Source organism: Schistocerca americana, chromosome X (assembly GCF_021461395.2).
Source record: "Schistocerca americana isolate TAMUIC-IGC-003095 chromosome X, iqSchAmer2.1, whole genome shotgun sequence".
NCBI classification, from domain to species: domain Eukaryota; kingdom Metazoa; phylum Arthropoda; class Insecta; order Orthoptera; family Acrididae; genus Schistocerca; species Schistocerca americana.
The window spans coordinates 198,650,445-198,662,817 of NC_060130.1; the positions used below are offsets into that span (position 1 = coordinate 198,650,445).

General features: G+C 44.6%; 1 pseudogene; it reads left to right on the top strand.

Moving 5' to 3' along the window:
- The first annotated feature begins 11,656 nt into the window (after positions 1 to 11,656).
- Positions 11,657 to 11,773, top strand: LOC124556919 (annotated as a pseudogene).
- The last annotated feature ends 600 nt before the right edge of the window (positions 11,774 to 12,373 follow it).

Consider the following 12,373-nt stretch of genomic DNA (forward strand, 5'->3'; position numbering starts at 1 on the left):
AATACACTAAACAGTTTCAGAAGGATGTAGGTTGCAGTAGGTACTGGGAGATGAGGAAGCTTACACAGGATTGAGTAGCATAGAGAGCTGCATCAAACCAGTCTCTAGACTGAAGACCACAACAACAGCAACAACAACTGCCCTGTAAAAGAGAGTTGCAGAGAAGTGTTGTCTATAGCTGCATTCTCGCTGCCATGGTCCGTTGTCTGAAGACATGTGTAAATTGTACGTAGCTTCTCCGTAACCTTAAAGGCTGGTTTATTTAACACAGACACTCAGGACCAACAACGTGGCGAGAGAGTGATCACCCGCTGATGAACGGCATTACTAAACATAAGTGTAGCTAAATTCTCGTTTATTCACACAAAAATAAGTTTTTACGCATTTTACTGCAGATTAACTGAGAATAGTTGTGACAATAAATAGTAACTTACATACAGGGTGTCTCACAAATGTTGCGACAAACTTCGAGAGGATGCAGAGGGCATCGTGAGGAACAAATAGAGGACTAGAAACTGTGTCTGGAAACGCCATTCAACGACACTACATAGTGTCCAAGTCATACGTGCCGGCGTCAGCCAGTACACCATCCTTGTAGTAGCAAACGTGTCTTTGTGTGCTGAAGGACCGTAGGCGGAAAGTCTCGCAATGTTGTTTGTTATTCAGTGATCGCTACGCATTGCAACAATCGCCAGTGGGAAAGATAGAGTTAGCTACTTGTCTCCTACGAAAGTTATTCTCTGTTCCCTCAGTGGGTGACCGTTTCAGACACAGGTTTCCATAGACGCGCAGGATTAGCCGAGCGGTCTAAGGCGCTGCAGTCATGGACTGTGCGACTGGTCCCGGCGGAGGTTCGAGTCCTCCCTCGGGCATGGGTGTGTGTGATTGTCCTTAGGATAATTTAGGTTAAGTAGTGTGTAAGCTTAGGGACTGATGACCATAGCAGTTAAGTCCTATAAGATTTCACACACATTTGAACACAACAGGTTTCCATCCCCAGTTTATGTTTTTCCTGGAAGCCTCTAAGATCTCCAACGTTTGCTGTAAACAGGAGGAAAATAAACTGCAGATGGAAACCTGTGTCTGAAATCGTCATCCACCTACACAACAGAGCATAGCATTCTAAGGAGAAAGGCCTTTCTACGGAGTACTTTGCTCCACTTTCTCCACTGCTGATCGTGGCAATTAGTCGCAATTTCTGAATAACAAACGCCACTGCAGGACGTTCCACCTACGGTCTGTGAGCGTACAAAGTCACGACTGCTGCCAAAGGGGTTGGCTAGTGGCAAGCGCGGGTGCCTATGACTTTGACGTTCTGTAGCGTCGTTGGATGGGGTTTCCGGACACGGGTTTCTATCCTCCATTTGTTCCTAAAGACACCCACTATAGCCTCTTGAAGTTTGTCGCAACATTTCTAGGACACCCTCTCGCTGAAGTCGAATTGTGATTTTTGTTGCTGTTTGGCGTACAGCGTCCCTAGCTCTTGGTCTTGCGGTAGCGTTCTCGTTTCCCGCGCATGGGGTCCCGGGTTCGATTCCCGGCGGGCTCAGGTATTTCTTTCTGCCTCGAGATGACTGGGTGTTGTAGTGTCGTCTTCATCATCATCATCCCCATTACGGTCGGAGGAAGGCAATGGCAAACCACCTCCGCTAAGACCTTGGCTAGTACAGCGGTGCGGTTCTCCCGCATCGTTCCCTACGTTCCTCGCAGTATGGGACCTCCGCATCATCATCATACAGGAACGTCATGTCCAGGAGTCTAAGTTACATTCAGGTACACGATTTTGGATGAATTAATGTAAATAATTACAAGATTTCATCCCAGGTTTTCTTTTCTTCAGGCTTTTGTTTTATTGACAGTTTTCGCAACACAACTTCCGTTACTAGTTCGACAATGCTCTCTGTCCTACATTTTCGACATTCTGAATCTGCGTCCCTCCAGCAGCTTCTTCCAAACACACGTTACGACATTTACATTACAACTGTGTGCTACTCCGTAATGTTGGCGCAAAGAAAGGCCGATAGAATCGAATGATTTATTGTAATGTTGATTTATTAAATTTACAGGCTCTTAATATAAACATACTTTTATTTTATAATAAATAAAGTTTTAATTAGTGAATGCTGCGTGATTCGCTTCGACCTTTGCTAATTTGTGCTCTTACAAACTGCATTTGATCAACCTTGGTATTTAAATGCTCTTTCGACTGCAATATTTGTATTTCAATAAAATAATTACGAAAATAAAAATTTAGTAATATGATGCTCCACAATAGATTACAACAGTTCATTCTATCAATAAAGGACGAAAACAGCAATATTTCTCTCTAACTTCATAGTATATAATTGTATTTACTTTACATAAGAAATGATAACCCATTTTGGAAATTTTGGAAATTTGTGGTAAGGTCTTATGGGACAAAACTGCTGAGATCATCAGTCCCTAAGCTTACACACTATTTAATCTAACTTAAATTAACTTGCGCTAAGGACGACACACACACACATGCCCGAGGGAAGACTCGAACCTCCGGCGGTGGGAGCCGCGCGGACAGTGAGAAGACGCCTCAGACCACGCCTGGCCCTAGGTGGCCGAGCGGTTCTGGGCGCTTCAGTCTGGAACCGCGCGACCGCTACTGTCGCAGGTTCGAATCCTGCCTCGGGCATGGATGTGTGTGATGTCCTTAGGTTAGTTAGGTTTAAGCAATTCTAAGTTCTAGGGGACTGATGACCTCAGATGTTAAGTCCCATAGTGCTCAGACCCATTTGAACCATTTTTGAGCCTCAGACCACGCGGCTACCCCGCGCTGCTAACTCATTTTATAGTTTTTCTTAATTCTCTATTCGGAGACAGGATAGTAGTAGTTAGTGTTCTCCATTCGTCTCTGTTCCCTTATAGTTTCTTCATTTCCTCATCTGTTCCTACATCGTAATGGGTAGTTATAGTTGAAGTGCAGCTATTCACGGAGATACAGTGTAGGCTGTAATTATCGTATAACATCGAAACGTAGTAGATATGCTAAGGCGTTAAAGCGGAACCGATTTACGCTAGAAAACAATTAGTCCCAATTTTGACCACCAGGTGCAAATCTGGCGCTGTACAGTATTTTGTTGACGTCTCCGGTGGTCATATGGAACAAAATGTGTAATTATCCGTTAATAATAAAATCAAAATCATGCCTTTCTCACGTGTTTTATCTTTTCTCCCACTCCGCGTCTCCAATCCATTACGTATGGAAGCATTCCTATACGTCTTTCTCGCATTCGCAGCGCCACATTTGCACCTAGCGGCCAAAAATGGGACTTTTTCCGGAGTGAATTAGTTCCACATTGACGAATTAGAATATCTACGAAGTTTAGGTGCCATACGATCTGGACCTCTGTGAGAGGCTGCGCTTAAATTATAACAGTTCGGTATCTGATGCGTCTGGAGTATTGAAGTCTAGGTCTTCGTCCGCCTCTCTTGCCTTGAATCATTCTTTGCATTATATTAACCAGAAAATTATTGTATATATGAAGATAGTAAAGTGGATGGGCAAATATCTATTAGGTACATTACGTATGTACATTGTGGACAGTTGGGAATGTGAGTCTCACGGGAGGCGTGCAAGGGATACGTCCCTGCAGTCGCGCTCTTCAACTACGTCCTTGGTGGCTCAGATGGATGCCGGCACGGTAGCTCAGCGTGTTCGGTCAGAGGGTTTAGCTACCCTCTGTAATAAAAAAAACTGAGTGAACGGATCAAAGAACAACCTCAACGGGTGTCATCGGAAGTCCGCCACTAACAAAATCAACGAACAATATAGAACAAAATGAGATTAAAAAATGGATAGAGCGTCTGCCGTGTAAACAGGAGATCACAGGTTCGAGTCCCAGTCGGGGCACACATTTTCAGCTGTCTCCATCGAGGTATATCAACAACACCTGTCGGCAGCTGAGGGTTTCAATTAAATATCATTTATTCCAGAAAATTATTGTGTCGTTAGAGATGGTCAAGTAACAGATCTCTTCCTATTGTTGGTAGCAGAGATCTGTTTTCACCTGATCCTCGTACAATTTCTTCATTTGTAAGTGGAGTAATTACAACTGAACAAAGCTGAATCGGAATGTAGTCCCAAGTCTTGTACACAAGTCCACATTACTCCACATATGGGTCCCTTACTTAAGTCATCAGGACATTACTACTTCCTCGTGTCAGATACGATCCAGGACGTCACTTGTCACTGGCCTTCAGTCGTTAGAAGCTGCCTCGTCGACGTCGAGGTCATTAGGGACGAAACTTCACATCAGTTGGACAAGGAAGGAGCGAGGAATCGAACTTGGTGTTGTTTATCTGAATTTACATTCCATAAGCGACCTTACGACGTATGAAGGGCGCTATCAGTGCACCTGTACCATCAACGCCGCACCTCTCGTGTTCCAGCCGGTGCATGCGTGCACAGGATGATCATCTGTCAGCACGCCCCTGAATAAACATGAATTTCTCTAATTACACTTCCACAATAGATGGATATTATTGTAAGAATAATCCACCAGAGCTGTTTTTTTACATTTTACTAGCTGTACCCGGCATGCGTTGCAATTCCACGGTACAAAAGTGTTTGGTTTTTTAATCTATGTACTAAAGTACTTTTGGATACACAATATTTTTTGTAAGAAAATGAAACGCCTACAGACGTCCTCATGATCTTTTTTATTGTGTAGTTACCAATTTCGGCGCTTCAGTGCGCCATCTTCAGGTCGTAGATGATGCTGAAGGGGTTAAAACAATCCATATACGTATACACCGCATCAGTGGCCAACATAACTGGTTACGCAGAGTGTCTGTAAACTTTGGTGCCAGCACTCCAACGCAGACAGTCTGCATAACCAGTTATGTTGGTCACTGATGCGGTGTATATATGGATAGTGTTAACTCCTTCAGCATCAACTGGCTTCCGGCGGTTATCTCATTTGGTGAAGACTGCCAGTCTCGCTAGCGGAATGAAAGCAGAGCTCACCATCTGCAGCATCGTCGACAGGACTGACTGCGGACCTTTGGTGCAGAGCCGAGTGGAGGGTCTGAATCAGAGGCTGAGACGCTTCTGCGACCATATGGGCTGCAGATTCCTCGACTTGCGCCATGGGGTGGTGGGGTTTCGGGTTCCGCTGGATAGGTCGGGTGCGGGGCAAAGTCAGGACATGCGGGGGCTAAGCAGCAATCGGTATTGTAATTGTAAACTGTCGAAGCTGCATTGGTAAAGTACCGGAACTTCAAGCGCTGATAGAAAGCACCGAAGCTGAAATCGTTATCGGTACAGAAAGCTGGCTGAAGCCAGAGATAAATTCTGCCGAAATTTTTACATAGGCACACACGGTGTTTAGAAAGGATAGATTGCATGCAACTGGTGGTGGCGTGTTTGTCGCTGTTAGTAGTAGTTTATCCTGCAGTGAAGTAGGATGGTTCCTGTGAATTATTATGGGTGGAGGTTACACTCAACAACCGAGCTAGGTTAATAGTTGGCTCCTTTTACCGACCTCCCGACTCAGCAGCATTAGTGACAGGACAACTGAGAGAAAATTTGGAATACATTTCACATAAATTTTCTCAGCATGTTATAGTCTTAGGTGGAGATTTCAATTTACCAGATATAGACTGGGGCACTCAGATGTTTAGGACGGGTGGTAGGTACAGAGCATCGAGTGACATTATACTGAGTGCACCATCCGAAAATTACCTCGAGCAATTAAACAGAGAACCGACTCGTGGATATGACATCTTGGACCTACTGATAACAAACAGACCCGAACTTTTCGACTCTGTAAGTGCAGAACAGGGAATCAGTGATCATAAGGCCGTTGCAGCATCCCTGAATATGGAAGTTAATAGGAATATAAAAAAGGGGAGGAAGGTTTATCTGTTTAGCAAGAGTAATAGAAGTCAGATTTCAGACTAGCTAACAGATCAAAACGAAAATTTCTGTTCCGACACTGACAATGTTGAGTGTTTATGGAAAAAGTTCAAGGCAATCGTAAAATGCGTTTTAGACAGGTACGTGCCAAGTAAAACTGTGAGGGACGGGAAAAACCCACCGTGGTTCAACAACAAAGTTAGGAAACTACTGCGAAAGCAAAGAGAGCTTCACTCCAAGTGTAAACGCAGCCAAAACCTCTCAGACAAACAGAAGCTAAACGATGTCAAAGTTAGCGTAAGGAGGGCTATGCGTGAAGCGTTCAGTGAATTCGAAAGTAAAATTCTATGTGCCGACTTGACAGAAAATCCTAGGAAGTTCTGGTCTTACGTTAAATCAGTAAGTGGCTCGAAACAGCATATCCAGACACTCCGAGATGATGATGGCATTGAAACAGAGGATGACACTCGTAAAGCTGAAATACTAGACACCTTTTTCCAAAGCTGTTTCACAGAGGAAGACCGCACTGCAGTTCCTTCTCTAAATCCTCGCACAAAACAAAAAATTGCTGACATCGAAATAAGTGTCCAAGGAATAGAAAAGCAACTGGAATCACTCAACAGAGGAAAGTCCACTGGACCTGACGGGATACCAATTCGATTCTACACAGAGTACGCGAAAGAACTTGCCCCCCTTCTAACAGTCGTGTACCGCAAGTCTCTAGAGGAACGGAAGGTTCCAAATGATTGGAAAAGAGCACAGGTAGTCCCAGTCTTCAAGAAGGGTCCTCGAGCAGATGCGCAAAACTATAGACCTATATCTCTGACGTCGATCTGTTGTAGAATTTTAGAACATATTTTTTGCTCGCGTATCATGTCGTTTTTGGAAACCCAGAGTCTACTCTGTAGGAATCAACATGGATTCCGGAAACAGCGATCGTGTGAGACCCAACTCGCTTTATTTGTTCATGAGACCCAGAAAACATTAGATACAGGCTCCCAGGTAGATGCTATTTTCCTTGACTTCCGGGAGGCGTTCGATACAGTTCCGCACTGTCACCTGATAAACAAAGTATGAGCCTACGGAATATCAGACCAGCTGTGTGGCTGGATTGAAGAGTTTTTAGCAAACAGAACACAGCATGTTGTTATCAATGGGGAGACGTCTACAGACGTTAAAGTAACCTCTGGCGTGCCACAGGGGAGTGTTATGGGACCGTTGCTTTTCACAATATATATAAATGACCTAGTAGACAGTGTCGGAAGCTCCATGCGGCTTTTCGCGGATGATGCTGTAGTATAACAGAGAAGTTGCAGCATTAGAAAATTGCAGCGAAATGCAGGAAGATCTGCAGCGGATAGGCACTTGGTGCCGGGAGTGGCAACTGACTCTTGACATAGACAAATGTAATCTATTGCGAATGCATAGAAAGAAGGATCCTATATTGTATGATTATATGATAGCGGAACAAACACTGGTAGCAGTTACTTCTGTAAAGTAGCTGGGAGTATGCGTGCGGAACGATTTGAAGTGGAATGATCATATAAAATTAATTGTTGGTAAGGCGGGTGCCAGGTAGAGATTCATTGGGAGAGTCCTTAGAAAATGTAGTTCATCAACAAAGGAGGTGGCTTACAAAACACTCGTTCGACCTAAACTTGAGTATTGCTCATCAGTGTGGGATCCGTACCAGATCGGGTTGACGGAGGAAATAGAGAAGATCCAAAGAAGAGCGGCGCGTTTCTTCACAGGGTTATTTGGTAAGCGTGATAGCGTTACGGAGATGTTTATCAAACTCAAGTGGCAGACTCTGCAAGAGAGGCGCTCTGCATCGCGGTGTAGCTTGCTGTAAAGGTTTCGAGAGGGTGCGTTTCTGGATGAGGTATCGAATATATTGCTTCCCCCTACTTATACCTCCCGAGGAGATCACGAATGTAAAATTAGAGAGATTCGAGCGCGTACGGAGGCTTTCAGACAGTCGTTCTTCCCGCGAACCATACGCGACTGGAACAGAAAAGGGAGGTAATGACCGTGGCACGTAAAGTGCCCTCCGCCATACACCGTTGGGTGGCTTGCGGAGTATAAATGTAGATGTAGAACTACGGCCTGAAGATGGCGCATTCAAGCGCCTAAGCTGTTAGCTACCCAATAAATAAGATCATAAGGACGGCTGTAGGCGTTTCAGTTTGTTACAGCAGTGAACAGCTGTGGGTCCCAAGACCTCCAGTCAAAAGGATGGACACAGAAAAACAATATTTCTAGTTTTTCCGACTGGTGCGTACACGAACAAGTCAGACGGTTTTCCAACGCGTGAGCAAGCCACACATACAGCTGCCCATGTGAGAAGCATGGCGTTTTTCAAATTTAGTCCACACACTTGTAATAATTGTCCCTGCGCCTTGTTGACAGTATTTGCAATTGCGAGCCGCACCGGAAACCGCAAGCGTTTCAACTCGAATGGCATATCTGTTGGAGTCATTGGGATGCGATTAGGAACATTTACGTTTTCTATTCGGTTCTTCTTAACAGCGAATTTCGGAAAGTTCTTGAGCGATTGATCTGAAATTTTGACACAACGTTGCATTGAAATACACCCGTGTTTTTACATACTTTTTAAAATAATACGTTTGCCAAACGTGTTGCGAATACTTTTAGTAGTAGAAGTAATAAAACAATACGCCATGCCTGACGCGGGAGATTCCGACGCATCTCAGTGTTTATGATGTCATATCTCCTGAACTATGTGTGACCCGGCACGATAGCCGAGAGCCAGCCGAAGTGGCCGAGCGGCTCTAGGCGCTGCAGTCTAGAGCCGCGCGACCGCTACGGTCGCAGGTTCGAATCCTGCCTCGGGCATGGATATGTGTGATGTTCTTAGGTTAGTTAGGTTTAACTAGTTCTAAGTTCTAGGGGACTGTTGACCTCAGCAGTTAAGTCCCATAGTGTTCACAGCCATTTGAACCATTTGGTAGCCGAGAGCGCTAACGCGCTGCTTCCTGGACTCAGGTAGGCGCGCCGGCCGCGGATCGAATCCGCCCGGCGGATTAACGACGAGAGCCGGTTAGCGGGGATGTGGTTTTTAGGCGGTTTTCCACATCACTCTGGGTGAATTCCGGACTGGTCCCCACGTTCCGGCTCAGTTGCACACGTCGCAGACATTTTACACACGTCCGCACTATTTCACGGCCTACACTAGACACAGACAGTTGGGGTACACTAATTCCGTCCTGGGGGTACGGAGTGGCGGCAGGAAGGGCGTCCGGCCACCCCTAAAACTAACACTGCCAAATCCGTTGTAAACACGCCGACCCTGCGATCGCTGCGGGACTATGGCGTACGCGAAAGAAAGAACGAAAGAAAGAATCTCCTGAACTATGTGCCGTACAATGACATAAATTTCCCAGCACATTCAGTAATACTTGTGGATACTTGCGCAAAATATCTACATCTACATAGATACTCCGCAAGCCACCGTGTGGTGCGTTGCGGAGACTACCCTGTACCACTACTAGTTATTTCCTCTCCTGTTCCTCTCGCAAATAGAGCAGGGGAAAAACGACTATACATGCCTCCGTATGAGCCCTAATTTCTCATATCTTAGCTTCGTTGTTCTTAAGCGCAATGTATGTTAGCAACAGTAAAATCGTTCGGCAGTCAGCTTCAAATGCCGGCTCTCTAAATTTTATCTATAGTGTTTCTCGAAAAGAATGCCGTCTTCCCTCCAACGATTCCCATCTGAGTTCCCGATGCATCTACGTAACACTTACGTGTTGTTCGAACCTACCGGCAACAAATCCAGCAGGCCGCCTCAAAATTGCTTTGATTTCTTCCTTCAGTCCAACCTGGTATGGATCCCGAACACTCCAGCAGTAGTCAAGAATATGTCGCACCACCGTTGTATATGCGGTTTTCTTTACAGGTGAACCACTCTTTCCTAAAAGTTCTCCCACTAAACCGAAGTCAACCATTCGCCTATCCTTCACAGTTCTGACATGCTCGTTCCGTTTCATATCGCTTTGCAACGTTACACCCAGATATTTAAACGATTTCGACTGTGTCAAGCGGAACAGTAGTAATGCTGTAACTGAACATTACAGGTTTCTTCTTCCGACTCATCCTCATCGAGTTAAATTTTTCCACATTTAGAGCTTAGCTGCTATTCATCACACCAAATGGAGATTTTGTCTAAGACGTTGTGAATAGAGTTAGTAGTAACGAAGTAATACAGAAAAACGTAATGCCTGATGCGGCAGCCGGCCATCGTGGTCGAGCGGTTATAGGCGCTTCAGTCTGGAACCGCGCTACTGCTACGGTCGCGGGTTCGAAACCTGCCTCGGGCATGGATGTGTGTGATGTCCTTAGGTTAGTTAGGTTGAAGTAGTTCTAAGTCTAGGAGACTGATGACCTCAAATGTTAAGTCCCCTAGTGCTTAGAGCCATTTGAACCATTTTGAACCTGATGCGGCAGTTTTATGGCATGTACAGCGGAAATGTAGTAAACGATAACCTTTCTTAATTTCATCATATTATGGCGGGTATCAGCGAGAAAAATTTTCTTAAAGGTCTGAAATCAGGAATTATGTAAATTGTGTTGCCAGTAGCTAAGCTCTCTCATCGTAAGGTAGTGGATGCACAAGTCTAGATATTTTCGCGGGGCTCATTTCATTGTTTATGCTGTCATATCTCCCGAACTATAATACGTTCATCATAAGAATAAACCTGACGAAACACAAAGGCGATGATTGGTCAGAAGTCGTAGCACACATACACTGATGTTGTTACGCTCTTGGATGTAGGTCCTAGTTATGTATTAGATATCTTATTACTAAATTACGTTAAATGAAAATTTAAGATATTCAAATGTATTAACAGCCATCAACGTTTTTCTTAGTCACGCTTTAGCTACGTAGTTTTTATTTCAAAAATCGTGTACAGACACAGCCTCCGCAGCGTTCTGCTCTGATTGTCGCGCTGTTAATGAGCAGTATAAAAATGGCTGAGCCTGCTTTCTGTTCCTTAGTGAAACGTGGGCGTGGAACACGGTTAAAAAGTGCCGAGAAATAGACTGTTCTTAATGTTTTTCTTGAATTTACGCAGAGCTCAGCGTGTTCGATTAGAGGGTTAGCTGCTCTCTGTAATAAAAATAACTGAGGTCATGGATGGACTCGAACAAGAATCATGAAAAGTCTGCCCCGAACAATACAACGAACACTAACGAACAAAATGAGAAAAAAAAAACGGTGCCATAATGGAAGGTGATACAAGTGCAGTCATTCGTGCGTTAGTTCAAATCTCTCCAGTATCAATTTTTTTCTCGCTCAATTTGAAATACCTGCATCTCGTAATTATAAAACTCATCATCATTTTTTTATGAATAATGCGTGTCTTCTTGTTTCTAATTACTTATTGGACGCGAAATTCCTGTTTCCATTTCAAATACAAATTCTTAATTATCGATATTTATGGAAAACTGTCCATAAAATTTGTTTAAGAAAACATGAAAATTTAATGTTTAAGGTAAAAATGAAAAACGAAATCCTCTTTATTTGGACTATGTCCATCGTTTTATACCGCAGAGGTACATAAGTATCGTAGGCAGAAACATGGAAAACAACCATTTTCACAGCATCGAGCACATCATACAAATGCTGCATTTTTACATTTGCTGCTGTACCATTACAATATGAACCCAACAGAACTGAGCCAAGCCAAGCTGCGGGATTTGGTCCGAGAGGTAACAAGATTGTTAAGCTGCCAGACGTACTGGGGCAACGGCCTTGCCACAGTGGATACACCGGTTCCCGTGAGATCACCGAAATTAAGCGCTGTCGGGCGTGGCCAGCACTTGGGTGGGTGACCATCCAGCTGCCATGCGCTGTTGCCATTTTTCGGGGTGCACTCAGCCTCGTGATGCCAATTGAGGAGCTACTCGACCGAATAGTAGCGGCTCCGGTCAAAGAAAACCATCATAACGACCGGGAGAGCGGTGTGCTGACCACACGCCCCTCCTATCCGCATCTTCAACTTGAGGATGACACGGCGGTCGGATGGTCCCGATGGGCCACTTGTGGCCTGAAGACGGAGTGCAGACGTACTGGAACTAACGCACACAGCTCTTTCACTCGTCACTGCCGAACGCTGGAAGTACATATAGCGGCTCGTCATAAAAGAAGAAGAGAAAATGCTGCTCCTGGTTGGCTTCGTGGATTCTGTTGTTGATAGGCTCGTTATCAACGTAGCAGGTGACACTTATAGAATTGAAATGTATTTCTTGGATTCGGATAGTAGACAGTGTCGGAAGTTCCATGCGGCTTTTCGCGGATGATGCTGTAGTATAACAGAGAAGTTGCAGCAGTAGAAAACTGCAGCGAAATGCAGGAAGATCTGCAGCGGATAGGCACTTGGTGCAGGGAGTGGCAACTGACCCTTGACATAGACAAATGTAATGTATTGCGAATACATAGAAAGAAGGATCCTATATTGT